This window comes from Saimiri boliviensis, chromosome 16, assembly GCF_048565385.1.
Source record: "Saimiri boliviensis isolate mSaiBol1 chromosome 16, mSaiBol1.pri, whole genome shotgun sequence".
NCBI classification, from domain to species: Eukaryota; Metazoa; Chordata; class Mammalia; order Primates; family Cebidae; genus Saimiri; species Saimiri boliviensis.
In genome coordinates this window covers 5,945,639-5,963,357 of record NC_133464.1, presented here as the reverse complement: position 1 = coordinate 5,963,357, position 17,719 = coordinate 5,945,639, and the positions used below count along the sequence as shown (strand labels likewise).

General features: G+C 35.2%; 1 protein-coding gene and 1 pseudogene across 5 annotated transcripts in view; both read right to left on the bottom strand.

The window, feature by feature from the left end:
• Window positions 1–9,545: 9,545 nt before the first annotated feature.
• Window positions 9,546–17,719, bottom strand: part of LIG4 (DNA ligase 4) — a 185,263-nt gene continuing 177,089 nt past the window's right edge. For all 5 annotated transcript variants that reach the window (XR_012514280.1, XR_012514281.1, XR_012514282.1 and 2 more), the window contains one exon: window positions 9,546–14,433. The gene's annotated coding sequence lies outside the window, so the exon portion shown is untranslated. The remainder of the gene's footprint in view (window positions 14,434–17,719) is intronic.
• LOC101042168 (large ribosomal subunit protein eL33 pseudogene) lies at window positions 15,348–17,281 on the bottom strand (annotated as a pseudogene).

Below are 17,719 nucleotides of genomic sequence, written 5' to 3'. Positions count from 1 at the left end.
AGTCATTGTGTCTCAGATTGCCTTTCAGGTTTATTTATGGCCCCAGGGCACTTTAGCACATGGTGGCAAGGCTTGTCAGAACTCAAGTTCCAACTGCTGAGATGTTCTTCTAGTTACAGCTGCTCTGCGTGTTCCCTCCATGGGCAGGTATCTGCTGAGTTCAGCCTAGTTTTGCTTTTCCCTGTGACCAGGCAGCCCCGAGTTCAATGTAAAGCCTCACAATCGCCACGTTCTTCCTCTCCCAAGTGTACAGATCCTCTCTTTGTGCCATGCAGCTCCTGCTGTGGACTGAGAGAGGGGTGGCATCAGTAACCAAAGACTATCTTTCCTACCCCTCAATGACTCTTTCTATGATATGAAGTTAAAACAAGGCACGGTGAGTGCTCACTTCATTTTTGGTTCTTACGAAGGTGCTTGATTGTGTGTAGACTGTTGTTAAATCTGGCGTTCCTGCAGGCAGGATGATCAGTGGAGCCTTCTATTCAGCCATCTTCCTCCACCCTCTCTGCTAGGAATGACCAATCGAGGATTTATCAGCAACCATGTGACTATAGGTTATTGACTCAAATTATCTCTTATTGTCGCCACTATATTTTTGGTGTTAGGCTAAATAGTTTTTTTCCTGATTTCTTAGTGATGTATTTTCAGCTAATTTATTGTTAGTCCTAGAGCTTTCTCCAATGATTGGAATTCATACAGCAGAATCATTGCAAAATAGAATTTTATAAATAATTCTGTATCTATAAGCTAAAGTGTGCTTATATGTCATGGAAGGGTAGGATTGCTGCTCATTGGTTTCTGCACCTCAGCACACGTACAAATACATGGTACTATATCATTTGAGTAAAAAGGACAATATTATAGAAGAACCTGTAATTTTGAAAGTAAATAATGAGGACACAGCCTATTAAGTGCACTGAAATTTGTAAATTGGGTAATTATTCACAATGGGCAGGAATACATTTAAACACTAGTGTAGGCTTTTTAGTCTGAAAGGTAAGGCAAAGTAATATCGCCTGCTGTTTGTTTACAAAAAAACATAGAGCTTTCAGAAGTTGAAATGTTTGCATCATGAGATAGTTGAAGTCAGGTACTGCAGAGGACAAAAAGAAAAAAGTGAAAAGTCACAGAAATTAGGAAAAAATTTATTTCATTGTATGAGAATAACTATTTAATATCTAGCAAATCAGAAAGTTTTAAGTGTTTACCCCCTTATATGACAATGTATTAGGTACTATTATCTTTACATTCTGTAAGTGAACAGAATCTAATTTTTATATTTTGCTTTGGCAAAGCCCATGCATCTATTTAATTTTATTTCAAGCATTTAAGGAACAGATTGCTATAGATATGTAGTAGAAATATTAAGAAATGCTCTTTGGACTTTAAAAGTCTTCTTCTAAGGTCTTAATTTAGGGGCCAGTATAAGGCAAATTGCTCGAAAGGCTAAATTTCCATCTAAATTATATTCCTTTCTAAATACAATAACAACAAACCTTGAATTACTGCAAAGGGAACAATAGTTTGATTACAAAGTCTTCGGGAGAACTATTTTGGAAGTGGTGTCTAGAGCCAATATCTGCCATGCAGCACCCACCTCCGCCTCAGCTGTTCAGTACTGTTCATAAAACCCAGGCGCTAGGGAGGAAGTTAACCCTTCAGGATTTTTTATCAGTGTACTGCCAAGCCTGATTGTTTTAATGCTAACTTTTTTTTTTTTTAACAAAATAGGTTTATTAGAAAAGAAAAATGTAAGACTATTTCTTACTCACTAAGCTTCCTCCCAGGAATTATTGGCAGAATGAATGAAAGTGAAAAAAAAATAACATTTCTCTATGGACTATAGATTTTTTTTTATAGTAGTTCTTTTTGTTTTGAATTAAATATACTTTTCTTTAAGAAATTTGGAAAAAGAAACTCACAATGGTCAATAAGGGCCCAAGATCACATACCTGAAATGTAACAGTGTCGAAATTCCAATTCAGATAGGTAATACTTTGAAGTCTGTAGTCTTTATGTAAATATTTTTTGATGTTATAAAAGTATGTCTGTATTTACAAAAGTCATATGTGTCTTATACGTATATGACATATCCATAACATGAATATACACATACTTAAAGAATAATACTAAATGATACATTTGTACCTACTACTCGGTTTAAGAAGTTTAAAATCAACACTGTTTTTGGAGATTCCTGAATTTTGAAATTGCACTCAGTCTTTCTTTACTCAGTGTAACAAATAGCTTCAGTGTTGTTTTAGTCATTTTTTCATATTTTATATTTCACCAAATGTTTATTCCTTAAACTGCATATTCTTCATCTAGGTTTGTTTTTAAGTGATACAAGTGCTTTGTCTATTTTCATTGTTCTGTTGCACTCCATTTTCGGAAGATACAATTTATGCATCCTTGAACGTTTGGATTGTTTATGTTTTTCTTTCTTTTTATACCGTAAACCATGCTGCTGAGAACATTTTAGTGTATGTTGCTTTGTACACCTCTGTAACAGTTTTCTGGTGAATATACGTATTATTGGAACTGCAAGGTCATAGAATATGTACAACTTTCACCACACTTTAATGCAAAACTGAAAATTTGGAAGAACCAGTATGCAATCTCAGAAACAGAAAAAGAGTTTTATTTATTTCATATCCTTACAAAAACTTGGCTTTGAAAAAATTTTTATAATTCACTACTTTGGTAGGTGTGAAAAAATGTATTCTTGTTTTGCATTTTTACATTATTGAAATTAAATATTTTTTAAAATCTTTTTATATAATTTTCTTTCCTTCTTTTCTTGTACATTTGAGGATAGCCAAACGCTTATTTACATTTTAACCCATTTTTCTACTGATTTGTTAATTTTTTCCATAATGATTATTACAATTCTTTGTATTGTAGGTGTGACACTTTGTACAGTCCCATGTACAGCGGATTTTTTTCCTCAGGCATGTATAGTGTTTTGTCTTGTTTTCTTAATTAAATTTCAGTTTGAACTTAGTACGGATTCACCTTCACTTGAGGGAAATAACACTGAGAGATCTTGGATCCCCGTATCTAATCCCCCTTTATGGTAACATCCTGCAAAAATATACTACAATATCATAACCAAGGTATTGACATTGATGCAGTCAAGACACAGAGCATTTCCATCAACACATGGATTCTTCTTGGTATTCTTTTGTAACCACATCCAATTCTCACTTTCCCCAACTACTTTTTAAGCCCTGGCAACCACTGGTCTTTTCTCAATTCCTATAATTTTGCCATTTCAAGAATGTTATATGAAGAGCATAGTGCTGCATGCAGCCTTTCGAATTGGCTTTTGTCACTCAGCACAATTGCATGTAAGTTCATTAAGCTTTTGTGTGTATCAGGAACTCCTTCTGTTTTATTATTGAGTAGTGTTCTATAGAATGGATGTATCTCTATTTGTTTAACCATTCATCCATTGAAGGTCATCTGGGTTTTTTTTTTTCTAGTTTTTCACTAATGTAAATAAAGCTACTATTAGCATTTGAGTACAGGTTAACATTTGAGTACAGGTTTTTGCATGAACCTGAGAACCCGTGTTTTTATTGCTCTGGGATAAATGATAAATGTCCAAGAGTGTGATAACTGGGTTTTATGAGAGCAGCATATTTAATTTTTTTTTTTTTTTTTTTTGAGTTGGAGTTTCATTCATGCAGGCTGGAGTGCAATGGAGCAACCTCAGCTCACTGCAACCTCTGCCTCCTGGGTTCAAGTGATTCTCCTACCTCAGCCTCTTGAGTAGCTGGGACTACAGATGCACACCATGATGCCCGGCTAATTTTTGTATTTTCAGTAGAGACATGGTTTCACCATGTTGGCCAGACTGGTCTCGAACGCCGCACCTCAGGTGATCTGCCTGTCTCTACCTCCCAAACTGCTGGGATAACAGGGGTCAGCCATTGTGCCCAGCTTATTTAATTTTTATTAAGAAATTGACAAACTGTTTTCAGTGTGGCCATATTTGACATTCCTACTAGCAATATATTCATTATGTACTTTTTCTGCATTCTTGTCAGATTTTGGTGTTATTATGTCTTTTCTAATTATTCCAAATTTTAACCATTCTGACAGTTATCCAGTGTTATTTCATCTTGGTTTTAATTTGTATTTTCCTGTCATTATGATATTGAAACATCGTTTCATGTGCTCATTTGACATGTGTATATCCTCTTAGCTGAAATGTCTATTCAGGTCTTTGGCCTATTTTCTGGAAGGGCTGTCTTATTTTTAATGTAGTTTTGAAAGTTATTTATGTATTCTGGATATCAGTCCTTTGTTGGATATGTATATGCAATATTTTTTTCCAGAAAAAGCTTGAAGATTTAAAAATTTGTTTTCTGCTTGCTTTCTTTTTCTTGTTCCCCTGTTTTCTTTTCTTTCATCCTTTGTGCTGCTTGAACATTTTTTTAAATTTTCATCTTGACTTTATAAATAATATTTATCCCTTTGTGTAAATTTCTTGGTGGTTATTGTGAATATTATAATATACGTATATAATTTATCACGGTCTACACATTCAAGTTTAATGACTTTGAGTAATGTGGTTAGTACTGGCTTCTACTGAGGTTATTTTACCCTTCCTGCTTTGTCATAAAAATATAATTTTTTAGACTGTGTTAAAATTTTTATTTCAATTATCACATACATTTTAGACCATAGTATAATTTTTGTTTTAATCATCACATATGATTTAGAAAACCTATGAGGATTATCTACTGTATTTACCCACAATTCTCCTTCCCCGCTGTTTTTTTTTTTTTCCCCCCCTCTCTGATGTTCTCAGACTTCTTTCTTTCACCATTTTCTTTTCTTTTGAAGAATTTCTGTAACCATTCTTTAAGGATAGATCTGCACTTCTTTTACATCGTTTTTGTCTGAGAATGTTTGTATTTCTACTTCATTCTTGATGGATAGTTATGGTGGATATAAAATCCACAGTTGCCAGTTCTCTGCTTCCAGTGTTTGAAAAACATTGTGCCACTTGCTTCTGGTCTCCACGGATTCACATGAGAAATCCACCGTTTTGTAAATCAGTGTTACCAATAGGTAACATGGTGTTTCTCTCAGGCTGCTCTCAAGACTTTTGGTCTTCAGTTTTCTGAAGTTTAACTGTGATAATTCCTAGTGCAGACTTTTTTCGGTTTATTCTAATGAATTGGGGGATGAAAGAGAACATTCTGGAGAGAAAACCCATGAAGCATGGGGACCCCGTGAGTATCGTGATCACTTTCAGCTTAGCCCACTCTCCATCTCTAACAATTCAGCAGCGGCACCATGCACATATTCTAACCGGTTTGGGGCTCTAGCAGCTTCAGCTTTTGGTAAGCTGATCTTAGCTGTAGTTCCCTTATTGTTGTATCTCTCTAGACTTGATGGTGACCTGAATTCTGACAGACTGAAGAAAGTCATTGAATTGCAGTATTCCCAGCTGTTTTTCTCATTATGAGTATGAGAGCGATGACTTTCAAGCTGTGTATGTTGAAGCTGAAACCTGAAGTCCTATCATTATTCTTTGTATCTATTTCCGTATGTACCAAGTATAACAACTTTGAATAATGATGAATTCCCTTTTTTCTTATAATTCTTCTCATATTCATTTATTTTTCTTGTCTTATTTCCCTAGCTAGGATTTCCACCACAATGTTAAATAGAAAGGGTGAGAGCAGGCTGTCTTGACTCATCACTAATACTAAAGCAAACATTTTTAAATTTTACCGTTTAATGTATTATAAACTATTGTCATTTTTGTAGATTTATTTTCCAGGGTAAGAAGTAGCCCATGTATTTTTTAAACTCTGAATAATTATTATAAATTGATACTTTGCTTTATCAAATGCCCCTTGTGTAATTGTTGAAATAACTTTGCATCAGGTAATACATTTATATGTATTTTAATGTTGAAGTAATTTTGCATTTTGGGAAATAATCCAATTCTGATGTAATTTGTATTAATATCTGACTTTAGATTGCGGTTATTTTGTTTAGTATTTATATACGTATGTTTGAAATTAGCCTATATTTTTCTTTTTGTAATTTTTGTCAGATTTTGATATTAATTTTATATTAACCTAATGAGTTTCAGTGGCCTTTCTTTTTATATATTTTGAAAGCCTTAGTATAAGAACTCTCTTTTTCTTACATTTTGGGAAGAACTTGGCTATAAAAACTTTGTATTACTCCTTCTTCATTTATGGAGATATTTTAAACTACTGATATAATTTTCCTGAAGGTTTAAAATACCATTTTTATTTATTCTTGAATTTTTTGACACATTTTTTTCTAAAAGTTTTTATTATTTCTGTAAATATTGCCATAAAGATATTTCTTCTAATATTTTCTTATCTGTTTAAGTTTCTCAGAATCTATAATTTTATTCCTTTTTGTATTACTAATATTAATTTCACATTTTTCTTGGTTTTTTTTTTTTTTTTTTTTGGTGGTTGGTGCTTTTTTTTTCTTTTTTTCAGACAAAGTTTCACTCTGTTGCCCAGGCTTGAGTGCAGTGATGCAATCTCGGCTCACTACAACCTCCTACCTCTTGGGTTCAAGTGGTACTCCTGTCTCAACCTCCTGAATAACTGAGATTACAGGCATGAGCCAGTATGCCCAGATAATTTTTTTGCATTTTTAGTAGAGATGGGATTTCACCATGTTGGCCTGGTTGGTTTCAAACTCCTAATCTCAAGTGATCCACCTGCCTTGGCCTTGCAAAGTGCAGGGATTATAGGCATGAACCACATCACCTGATCATTTTCACATTTTTCTTTATTAATCGTAAAACATATTTCATTTTAATCATCTTTTCAAAGACACTGGTTTATGTTTTATTGTGTCTCTATTATTTTTTGTTTTGGTTTCCATTTTATTAATCATTCTTTATTATTTTTATTTCTTGAGAGAGTTTCACGCTTGTCGCCGAGGCTAGAGTGCAATGGTACAATCTCCACTCACTGCAACCTCCGCCTCCTGAGTTCAAGCGATTCTCCTACCTCAGCCTTCCAAGTACCTGGGATTACAAGGCACCTGCCACCACACTCAGCTAATTCTTTTGTATTTTTAGTAGAGACAGGGTTTCATCACATTGGCCAGGCTGGTCTGGAACTCCTGACCTCGGGTGATCAGTCCACCTTGGCCTCCCAAAGTGCTGGGATTAGTTATGAGTGGCTGCACTGGCCTATTTTGTATCTAAATTTCTTTTATTTGCCTTTATTTTGTGATTCTTCTTCTAACATTTTATGTTGTTTATACTTCATTAATTTTCAGCCTTTCTTCCTTTCTTAAAAGACACAATATCTCCTGAAGATTAAGATGTGGATTTCATAAATTTTTATGACTTTATGATTGTTTTATATAATGTATTTGTAAATATTTGTGTACATCTCTTTTTCACTGTTAGAATTGAAAAAAATTTTTCAACTAAATGAGAATTATATAGTTATAATTTTATTAGTAATTCTGTCTTAATTTCATTTTGGTGGGTAAATAAATTACATATGGGATATGGTTTGGCTGTGTCCTCACCCAAATCTCATCTTGAATTGTAACTTCCATAATTCCCACGTGTTGTGGGACAGATTCTGTGGGAAAGAATTGAATCATGGGGGCGATTTCCCATATACTGTCCTTGTGGTAGTGAATAAGTCTCATGAGATCTGATGGTTGTCTTATTTTGTTTTTAAGATAGAGTCTCACTCTGTTGCCCAGGCTGGATTGCAGTGGTGCAATCTTGGCTCACTGCAACCTCTGCCTTCTGGGTTCAAGAGAGTTTCCTGCCCCAGCCTCACGAGTAGCTGGGACTATAACTTGTGAGCCACTACATCAATTTTTGTATTTTTAGTAAAGATGGGGTTTCACCGTGTTGGCCAGAATGGTCTTGATCTCCTGACCTCGTGGCTGGCCTCCTACAGTGCTGGGATTACAGGTGCAAACCACCTCGCCCTGCTGATCTGATGGTTTTATAAGGGGAAACCCCTTTTACTTGGCTCTCATTCTCTTTTTGCCTTCTCTCATGTAAGATGTCTTTTTCACCTTCCACCATGATAGTCAGGCCTCCCCAGCCAAGTGGAACTGTGAGTCCATTAAACCTCTTTCCTTTATAAACTACCCATTCTCAAGTATGTATTTATCAGCAGCATGAAAACAGACTAGTACAGAATGATATGTAGATCATTCAAAATGTTTAAGATATAATTTATGTCATAGCATGTGGTCATTTTCTATAGTTGTTTCTTTTCGAAATTCTCATTTTATAAGTGTTCTGAAGAGAAAGTTTACTCATTTTTTGCTAACTGATTTACATTGTAGGTAGTCTCAATTACTGTGAGAAATGAATTTAAAACATGTCCACATAATGATGGATTTGATCATTCCTCTATTTTGTTTTATACAGTCAATTTTATTAGATTTAATCACAGTTTGCTTATTTCTTGGTTTGTGTTTTGCTTTCTTGCAAGCCAGGCTTGGCTTCTTGGACATTTTCCTCCTTTTGAAATTATTATTTTTTTTTTGGTATTTCTTTAATGACAGCTTTATGGTAATTAAGGTTTTATTTTTCTGATTATTTCCTTGTTTTCTCCATATTCTGCCAATAGAGTTTTCTTCAGCATGGAATTCTAAGATGACAGTTGTTTTATACTGAAATTGTAATTTTACTGTTTTTGAATTGGGTTCCATTATTATTTCAAAAATCTTGTGTCTACTTATAGCCTGTTATTCTCCATATGATTTGCTAGGATATCTGAATGACAAGTTTGGTATCTTAAGTAGGCAGAATAATGGTCCCCAAAAGATGCCCCTGTCTTAATTTCCAGAATCTGTAAATGTTTTATGTTACATGACAAGAGAAAACTGAAGTTGCAGATGGAATGAAGGTTGCTAATCCTTGAGATGTGATGGTTATCCTGGGTTAATTGTGTGGGCCCAACATAAAGCCCAGGATCTTTTAAATTGAAAGATGAAGGCAGGAGAGTCAATGTCAGGGTCAAAGAGAGCTATGCTGCTGATGCTGATGATGGAAAAGGAAAAACAGTGAGCTAAGGAACATGGGCAATCTCTGAAAGTTGGGAAAAGGAAGGAACTCTGAAAGTTGGGAAAAGGAAGGAACTCAAAAGAGAGTATCAGTCTGTTGTCCATACTGGAGCATAGCTCACTGCAGTCCCGTCCTCTTGGGTTTAAGCAAGCCTCCCACCTCAGTTTCCTGAGTAGCTGGGACTACAGGTACAAGCTACCATACCTGGCTAATTTCTTTATTCTTTGTAGAGATGGCAGTCTCACTACGTTGTCCAGGATAGTCTCAAACCCTGAGGCATAAACCATTCTGCTGCCTTGGCCTGCCAAAGTGCTAGGATTACAGCTGGCCTACATGGTCATTTTCATATTCTCTCTCTCTCTCTCTCTCTCTCTCTCTCTCTCTCAGTACTACTGACAATTTCATTTTTTAGTTTTCAAATATACTAAGTAAATGAATTTTCATGTAATTCAATGCTAATTCTAACATTGTAGTCTGAAAATCTGGTTATGCAGTTTGTATTTCAAAACAGTCCCACTTAGGGTTTCCCATTTATTCTAGCATTTTGTTATTTTGTTATTTTCTTGAAGCCTCTGATTTTTGGAACCTTATCTGTGTCAGTGTTTTGAAACCTAGGCTTGAATTTAGTTATGTCTCACAGGAATTATATTTGCTTATTTTCAATATTTATGAGTACAAATCAACCTAGGATTAGCTTATATTTTAGTTTGGGTTTTTCTAGAGGGGAATCCACAAAGTTTTTTTGACTGACATTTCAAACCTTCACGAAAGTGGGCTTGGATTGTAGTTAGAAACTTTGAGAAAGACATTTTCCTTCAGAACAATGATTGAGAAAGGTAGCTATCTCCACCATCTACGAAGAAGGTGTTTTTGTTGTGGTGGTTTTGTTTTCATTTTGCTGTTGTTAACAGTGTTGGCTTTGTTTCTTCTCATGTGTCTCTGCTTTCTGTGAGAATGTCTGATCAAGCTGCCCACTTCGTGTTGGCCCTAGGTTCTACATCACATGTGTTTCATGGAATCCTATGAAGACAAAGGTTCCAGGTCATTAGGTTGGAAGATGCCACCACAAGCAAACAGCAGTTTTAGTGTCTGTTTTTCTTACTAAATTCTCACTTCTTTGTTGTTTATGACCCCAGAATTTTTCTTTATTTTCTTGACCCATCTGTGCTTACAAAAAGATATTCAATGTTTTGCCCTGGTGTTTTATTGCTTTAATCAGGAAGGTTTTATGGACTGTAGTTCACTACAATGCTGGAAATATCTCCAGGTTGATATGTTTTAAGGCAACGTAGAATGAGAAACACGTTCTGAAGCAGTTTCTGAAGTCATCCTCTTCCAATCACAAAAGTTAGCAGTTGTGATTGTGGATGTTGAGTCCTCTGCATGCAGTTTTTTTCTCCCACATCAAAAAATTTTATTGGATGAAATTATATAAACTCTGAGATTTGTCTCAAAATTATTTGAGTGTGAAGAAAGTGGATGAAGTGTGGATGAAACCAGAGTGGACAAAGTGTATGGTCATTGTCGAAGGTGGATGATGGGTATGTGGAGATTCATTGCATGTTTCTTTCTCCTTCATGAAATAAATTTGAAATTTCCATAATAAATGGTTACAAATAAATAACACTTCTGATATCCTGCTCTGAGTCCATAATTTGGAATATAAAGAATAGAATTCCTTTTCAATTTACTAAACAGAATGAATCATCTTCAGTATATTCATCATTTAATATAGTATCTGGCAGAGTACTTAGTTATTATTGATGAAAATAAAAAACATTCTAAACAGTTAAAAACACTTGAAAAATATGAACTCTTACATACAAATATGAAAAAAGCTTGAATATAAAACATATTAAAAAATTGTAATTATCTAAGATTAAGCCCTGAAAAGTAGAATCGAACTGTTCCTTAACTTTTTAATCCTTTGATCTTGGACTTTATTGAAGAATTGCAAGATGAAATCATTACTAATTAGATATAGGGTTTTAGTGAAAATATCAGGTACACAATTTATAAAAATGACTAGACATCAATTTTTCTATGGCAATAATTATCCTTAAACGTAGTAGAAAATGAGTAGAGTATCAAATATACTGAGTGTTGAATAGATTATGCTCTGGTTTAACTAGGTACTCTGTTTTACTGAACATAGATTGAGCTTCTCAGGAATGAAGTGTATCTCAATGAAACCACTGTAATTGGTTCTATATTGCATTATTTCCTTGGTACCCGTTGACTAGTAACAGTGTACTATAGGAATTATCACACTTTATTTCCCATAATTACATTTTACTCCATATCTTGCTATTTAATGACATCTCAGAAGTGTTCTTCTGTATGTTTGTTATAACTTGCAGAATAGGGCATTTTACACTTAAAAAATAGACATTTGTTTTGCAGCTCATATGCAAAATGAGTGCATTTCACATTATATGATTATTTTTTCATTATATTGATTATTCCTTTATCAAATCATTCATATATTTTACTGTTTGTTCGCATACAAAATTAACTCTCATAACAGAAGGACTGTCAGAAGGACTATCTCAAATTTTTATTTCAGTAACCTGGCTTTCCTTCCTAGCATCAAAAAAAAATATTAAAGATCAAACCTAGTTTAAAGTGTGTTCTAGTCTGATCATTAGGCAGTTGGTCTCCAGTAGATGAACATTCTTGCACTCTGATCGTTTCCTCATAGTTGGTAGCTGGTTGCCAAAAAGAGGTGAGTGGCTGATGTGATTAGTGGCCTCAGATTTTATGACACTCCCTCATTTCCAGGTAGCATTCTTTTCTTACAAGTTGTTGACTAAGTATAATCCTCCTCCTGCCTCCTGGGTGTGGTTTGTGCAAGAGGAGTCACTGATGTCTGTCATCTGCGTTTGGTGCCACTCGTGAACTGTTTCCTTTTAATTGGGAGAATTCTCTAGGTGTGCTTCTTGGCTTCCCTGGATCACACCTGACTTCACACAAGTGTTGTGGCTTCCTCTGGATTCTGGCTGGGACTCCCATTCCATTCCTGTCCAAGCAGCACAGTTCCCATCCCTAACTACATCCACCTTACTGCAGTCAGCAAAGCATAACCCCAGTAGGTTCCACGTAGGAACTGGGGGCAATATGGAAAGATGTATCCCAAATCTCGCTCTGCTTGTTCATATTGCAGTGCCTTGTACACTTTGCAGAGATTGTTCCCCAGGCTGCTATATGATTGCCATTGAAGAAGCCACCAACTCAAGGTCTAAAATGTAAACCTCAGTTGTATAGCGTATTTCCCTCTCTCTGGACATCAGGAAATTGAACTGCCTCCATCTCCTCCCTTTCTTATTTGTTTTCATGGCCTCTCCATTTATATATAAAAAAATTCTATCCATGTTTTACCCCCTACTTCTATGCTGTCTCTCTATACTGTGGGAGAATTTTAAGGGCATATATCATTTAGCGTGCTTGTTGATTCACAAAGTTGATGAATAGGCAAAGAAAAATGGCAGTCTTTATCCACACAATACATGAGCTTGCACAGCTAATCGTTTTGCTACAAATCATTCTGCACAGCAGAAACTTTTTATTTGTGTTCCTTCTATAACATTGCTAATCTTCTCTGCAGGCAAATGAACTGCCTGGGGCAACTAGGCTCAAAGTGATGCATTAGTAAAGACATTTCACAAAGACACATTAATACTTCTCAATGTTTTTCTTTATTGAATAATGTGTGTTGTAAATCTGTTGTGGTTCAGTTTTGTGTTAAGAAAGTTTATATTGAAGAACAGAAAGTAAGATGGGATAAATAATGTAGAATAAGATAAGCACTAAAATGTAGCAGAAATTTCTGTGAACTTAGGCATTGATATGCTTTCAGAACAAAAATGGAAGCAAGAGTTCTAAAACTTCTGGAAGGACATCTGCCCAGCAACTGTCTATCCAACCTTGGACTGACATCTCCCTTATTATTGCTCCTTGTGGCTAAGAATAGCTGTTTCACTTAAAAACCTTTCTCTTGCTTTACCTCCCTGAGTGCATCTTACATGTTTCATTTCAATGTTCAATACTGAATAAACATTATTTTCTTTTCAAGAACCTTTCTGTTTATTATTTAGGTTTGACACATATATGCAGTGTGTCATTGAACACAAAACAAGATTTGATAGTTCTCAATTACTTTATATTTCACAAACATTCACTTTACTATAGCAACTTTTTAAAATCAAACTTTTTTTTCAATTTTCGAGTACTATTCTGTCTAATACGGTAGCAATAGAACAGTATTATGTGGCCAGTAAAACCGAGAAGTACTGAAGATGTGAAATATACACTGGTTTTCAAAGGCTTAGTGTAAAATAATCATGTAGAATATTTCAATAATTTTTATAGTATCTATTTGTTGGCATAATGATGTTTTAGATATTTGGGTCTAAACAAAATATGTTACTAAAACTAATTTGACCTTTTTCTTTTGCTTTCTTAAATATAGCTATCAAAAAATTTCAAATTACATATGTGGCACTAATTTACTACTTGTATTATTGTTCTACTAAATAGTTCTGCTCTAATATGTTAATTCTTCTAATCATGTTACCTAAATAAAATCATGCTTTTGCTGGGATGTGTTGGATAATCCTTTATGCAAACAAGACAAAGCATAGCTGGCACTTAAATAAAGCAATTAAGCAAAATGCTGAAAGAATAATCTTAGTTGGTTGTTTTAAAAGAGAAATGGGAATTATTAAACTTTTGATAAGTTTTTTTCCCCAAGATGGCAGATTAGAGACTTTTAGCATGCTTCATCCACTTGGAAATAGCAAAATAATGCATAAAGATCAACTCTGTGAACTTTAATTCAAGAAGAAAAATGGGAATAAAGTGGAATAAAGGACACCAGATACTAAGGAGAAGAACACTAGAAAACAGCCCCTGTGGTGGTGTCTGGCTGATAAAAGCAGAAATCCAGGTAGATTAAGCACCTGCTTTCCTGGACAAGCAGCAACCTGAGCCACCCTAGATCATGGAGCCACCACATAGATCATGGTGCAGCAGGTTTATCTCTGCTCCACATCCAGGTAGATCTCAAAGTATTTGAAGAACCCAATCACCTGGTTCAGCAGCCTTGGCAATCCCACCTTACCTTAGACATAAATCATGGTGGAGTGAGACCTGCTCTCTCCACACCCAGGCTGATCTCTAGGTGTTTGAAATACTTGCTTGTCTGGTTCAGCAACCTGAGTTTCCCCATACCTCCTGTGCAGAGATCTTGGTGCTGGGGCAAGGTGGGGGTGCTTTCTGCTGCTCCAAGACTCATCCAGTTGTTGTTTTCAAGAATCCCATCTCACATATAATAGCACCCATAGGCTCAAAGTAAAGGGTTGTAGAAAGATCTACCACAGAAAGAGAAAACAGAAAAGAGCAGGGTCACTATTCTTAGATAAAACAGACTTTAAACCAACAATAGTAAAAAATAAAAGGACAAAGAAGGGTGCTTCATAATGATAAAGAGTTCAACTCAGCAAGAAGACATAACTATTTTAAATATACATGCACTCAACATTGGAGAACCCATAAAATAAGTACTTCTAGAACTACAGAAGATTTAGCCACAAAATTACATTGGAAAATGTTAATGCTCCACTGTTACCATTAGAAAGATTATAGAGGCATAAAGCTAACAAAGAAATTCTGATCTTAAACTTGACATTTGACCAATTAGACCTAATATACATGTACGGAATAATCCACCCATCAACCACAGAATATACATTCTTCTCATCTGCACATAGAATATATTCCAAGATTGACCACTTGCTTGGCCATAAAGCAACTATCAACACATTTTTTTAAAATACCAAAATCATATCAACCATACTCTTGGACCATGATGGAATAAAAATAGAAATTAATATCATGATCTCTCAAAACCACACAGTTATGTGGAAATTAAGCAACTTGCTCCTGAATGACTTTTGGGAAAATATAAAATTAAGGCAGAAATCAAAAAATTATTTGAAATAAACAAAAACAACATTCCAAAATCTCTGGGATTCAGCAAAAGCAGTGCTAAGAGGAAACGTTATAGTGCTAAACGCCTACCTCAAAAAGTTAGAAAGTTCTTAAATTAACAATCTAACATCACATATGGAAGAACTGGAAAAACAAGAGCAAGCTAACCCCAAAGCTACCAGAAAAAAGAAATAACCAAAATTAAAGCACAATTGAATAAAATCAAGACCCCAACATTTATATAAAAATAAATAAAACCAAAAGTGTGTTCTTCAAAAGCTTAAACAAGATTGATAGACTACTAGCTAGATTACCAAAGAAAAAAGATAAAATCCAAATAAACACAATCAGAAAGGACAAAAATGACATTACATTAAGTCCCATAGAAATACTAAAGATTTTCAGAGACTATTGTAAATACCTCTACACACACAATTAGAAAATGTACAGGAAATGGATACATTCCTGGAAACACACAATCTCCCAAGATTCAATCAGGAATAAATTGAAACCCTGAGCCAACTAACATTGAATTCAAAACTGAATCACTATAAAAATCTCCCAATCAAAACACGCCTTGAGCCAGATGGATTTATAGCCAAATGCTACCAGATGTACAAAGAGAAACTGGTGCCATTTCTACTGAGACTGTATCAAGAAATGGAGAAGGAGAGACTCCTCCCTAATTCATTCTATGAAGCCAATAGCATCTTGATACCAAAACCTGGGTAAGACACAACGAAAACAGAAAATTACAGGCCTCTATTTGTAATGAACAAAGACACAAAAATCCTCAACAAAATACTAGCAAACTGAATTCAACGGCACAGTGAAAAGCGAATTTACCTCAATGAACGAGGCTTAATTCCCGAGATTCAAGGTTGTTTCAACATACGTAAATCAAAAATGTGATTCACCACATTAACAGAATGAAAAACAAAAACCATATGATCATCTCAATAGACGTGGAAAATCTTTTGATAAAAATAACAAAAAGACACAGTGCTTCTATATTGGGCTCATGAATCATGGAGGTCTTGCAAAAATGTAGACTCTTGTTCAACACGGTTTGTCTCGAGTGGGGCCTGAGATTTTCTTTCTTTTCTTTCTTTCTTTCTTTTCTTTTCTTTTCTTTTTTTTTTTTTAACATAGTAAGTTTTCTAATCCACTTAACAAAAATACAAGAGCACAAATCCACATGTATTTATTGACTTTTCATTAGTTCTAAATCCTTGAAGGGTACAGCATCACTCGGATTCTGTGTCCAATGGCCTTAGCAGGAAGGTTGCTTCGGAATTTGGCACGAACCATGCCACTGTCTCCGTGGGCCCGAGTTACCTTTCCCCAGGTTACTCTGGTTTTGTTTGGTTTGCCACCAGGAGTCACTGTGTCGTTCTTTGCTTTGTATACATAAGCACATCTCTTGCCCCAATAGAATTCCGTTTCATCTCGGGCATAAACACCTTCAATTTTAAGAAGAGCTGTGTGCTCCCTTTGGTTCCGGAGACCCCGCTTATAGCCAGCAAAAATAGCCTTGGACCACAGCTTTCCAGACATAGCTCTTTTCATAAGTCCTGTTCCCAGCAGGCCTCGAAATTTCAGCAGCAGGCGCTTCTCTCGCCTCCTCAAGGGCCAGGATGGCGGGAAGAGCGAGACTCTTTATTTCTAACAAGCTGTAGATGATACCAACAGTGTTGGTGCTCATTGTTTACAGATGATACTGTATGGGTCACATGGCTTGAGAAATAAAAATCACTTGAGAGCATTTTGTGCACATAGTTGTAGTGACATTAAGCGATGACTACTGTATTCAATCTGTAAAAACCACCATAAATTATTCCCCTCCCATCAAGAGATGGAACCTATTTTTCCATTCCTTGAGACGAGTTCACCACGTGATTGGTTTTGATCAAAACATAACAGCAAGTTGCCACATGATGAGATTTGAAAGGTATCTGAGCACCAGGACTTCATCTCTCTTTCTGCTCTTACCTTCCATCACCCCCTAATTGCACCTGAGCTAGCCTGTTGGAGGATGAGAGGCCATGTGGAAGAGAACCCAGATACCCACCAACAGGCCGCTAGCTGCCATCACTGTGAAGGAAGCCATCCTAACTTCACTCCAGCTAATTTTCCAGTTGATCACAGGCACGTGAGCAAGCACAGTGGCTCTCAGTCAACCTGGTTCATACAGAAGATCTCCTCAACCAACACAGAGAACCATGAACTAAATAAAATCACAGCTGTTTTTAAAATAAATAAATAAATAAATAAATTTTTGATTACAGAAAATTAAATATGAACAATTTAATTTTATTCTAAATTATTTTAATGTCATTATACATATTTGTCTTTAAACAGGTATATATAATTGTGAATAATTGCATGAATAATCAATTTATTTATCTTTTAAGTGCTTTTATGCTTCATTGTTCCTATCTTCATTAGCCTATCTTCATCTTTATCTTCACAGCATGTCAGCAAATTGAACAATCTAATATATAGTCATATCTTTTTATGCTCAACTAATCATATATCATATATTATATTCATATAATATATGCATATATTTGTGTGTATATGTGCATATATACTTGTCATTTTGCTTTGTATTAAATGGGTTTTTATCATGCATACTTTTCTTAGTCTTTCACTTTCCACTCCTAC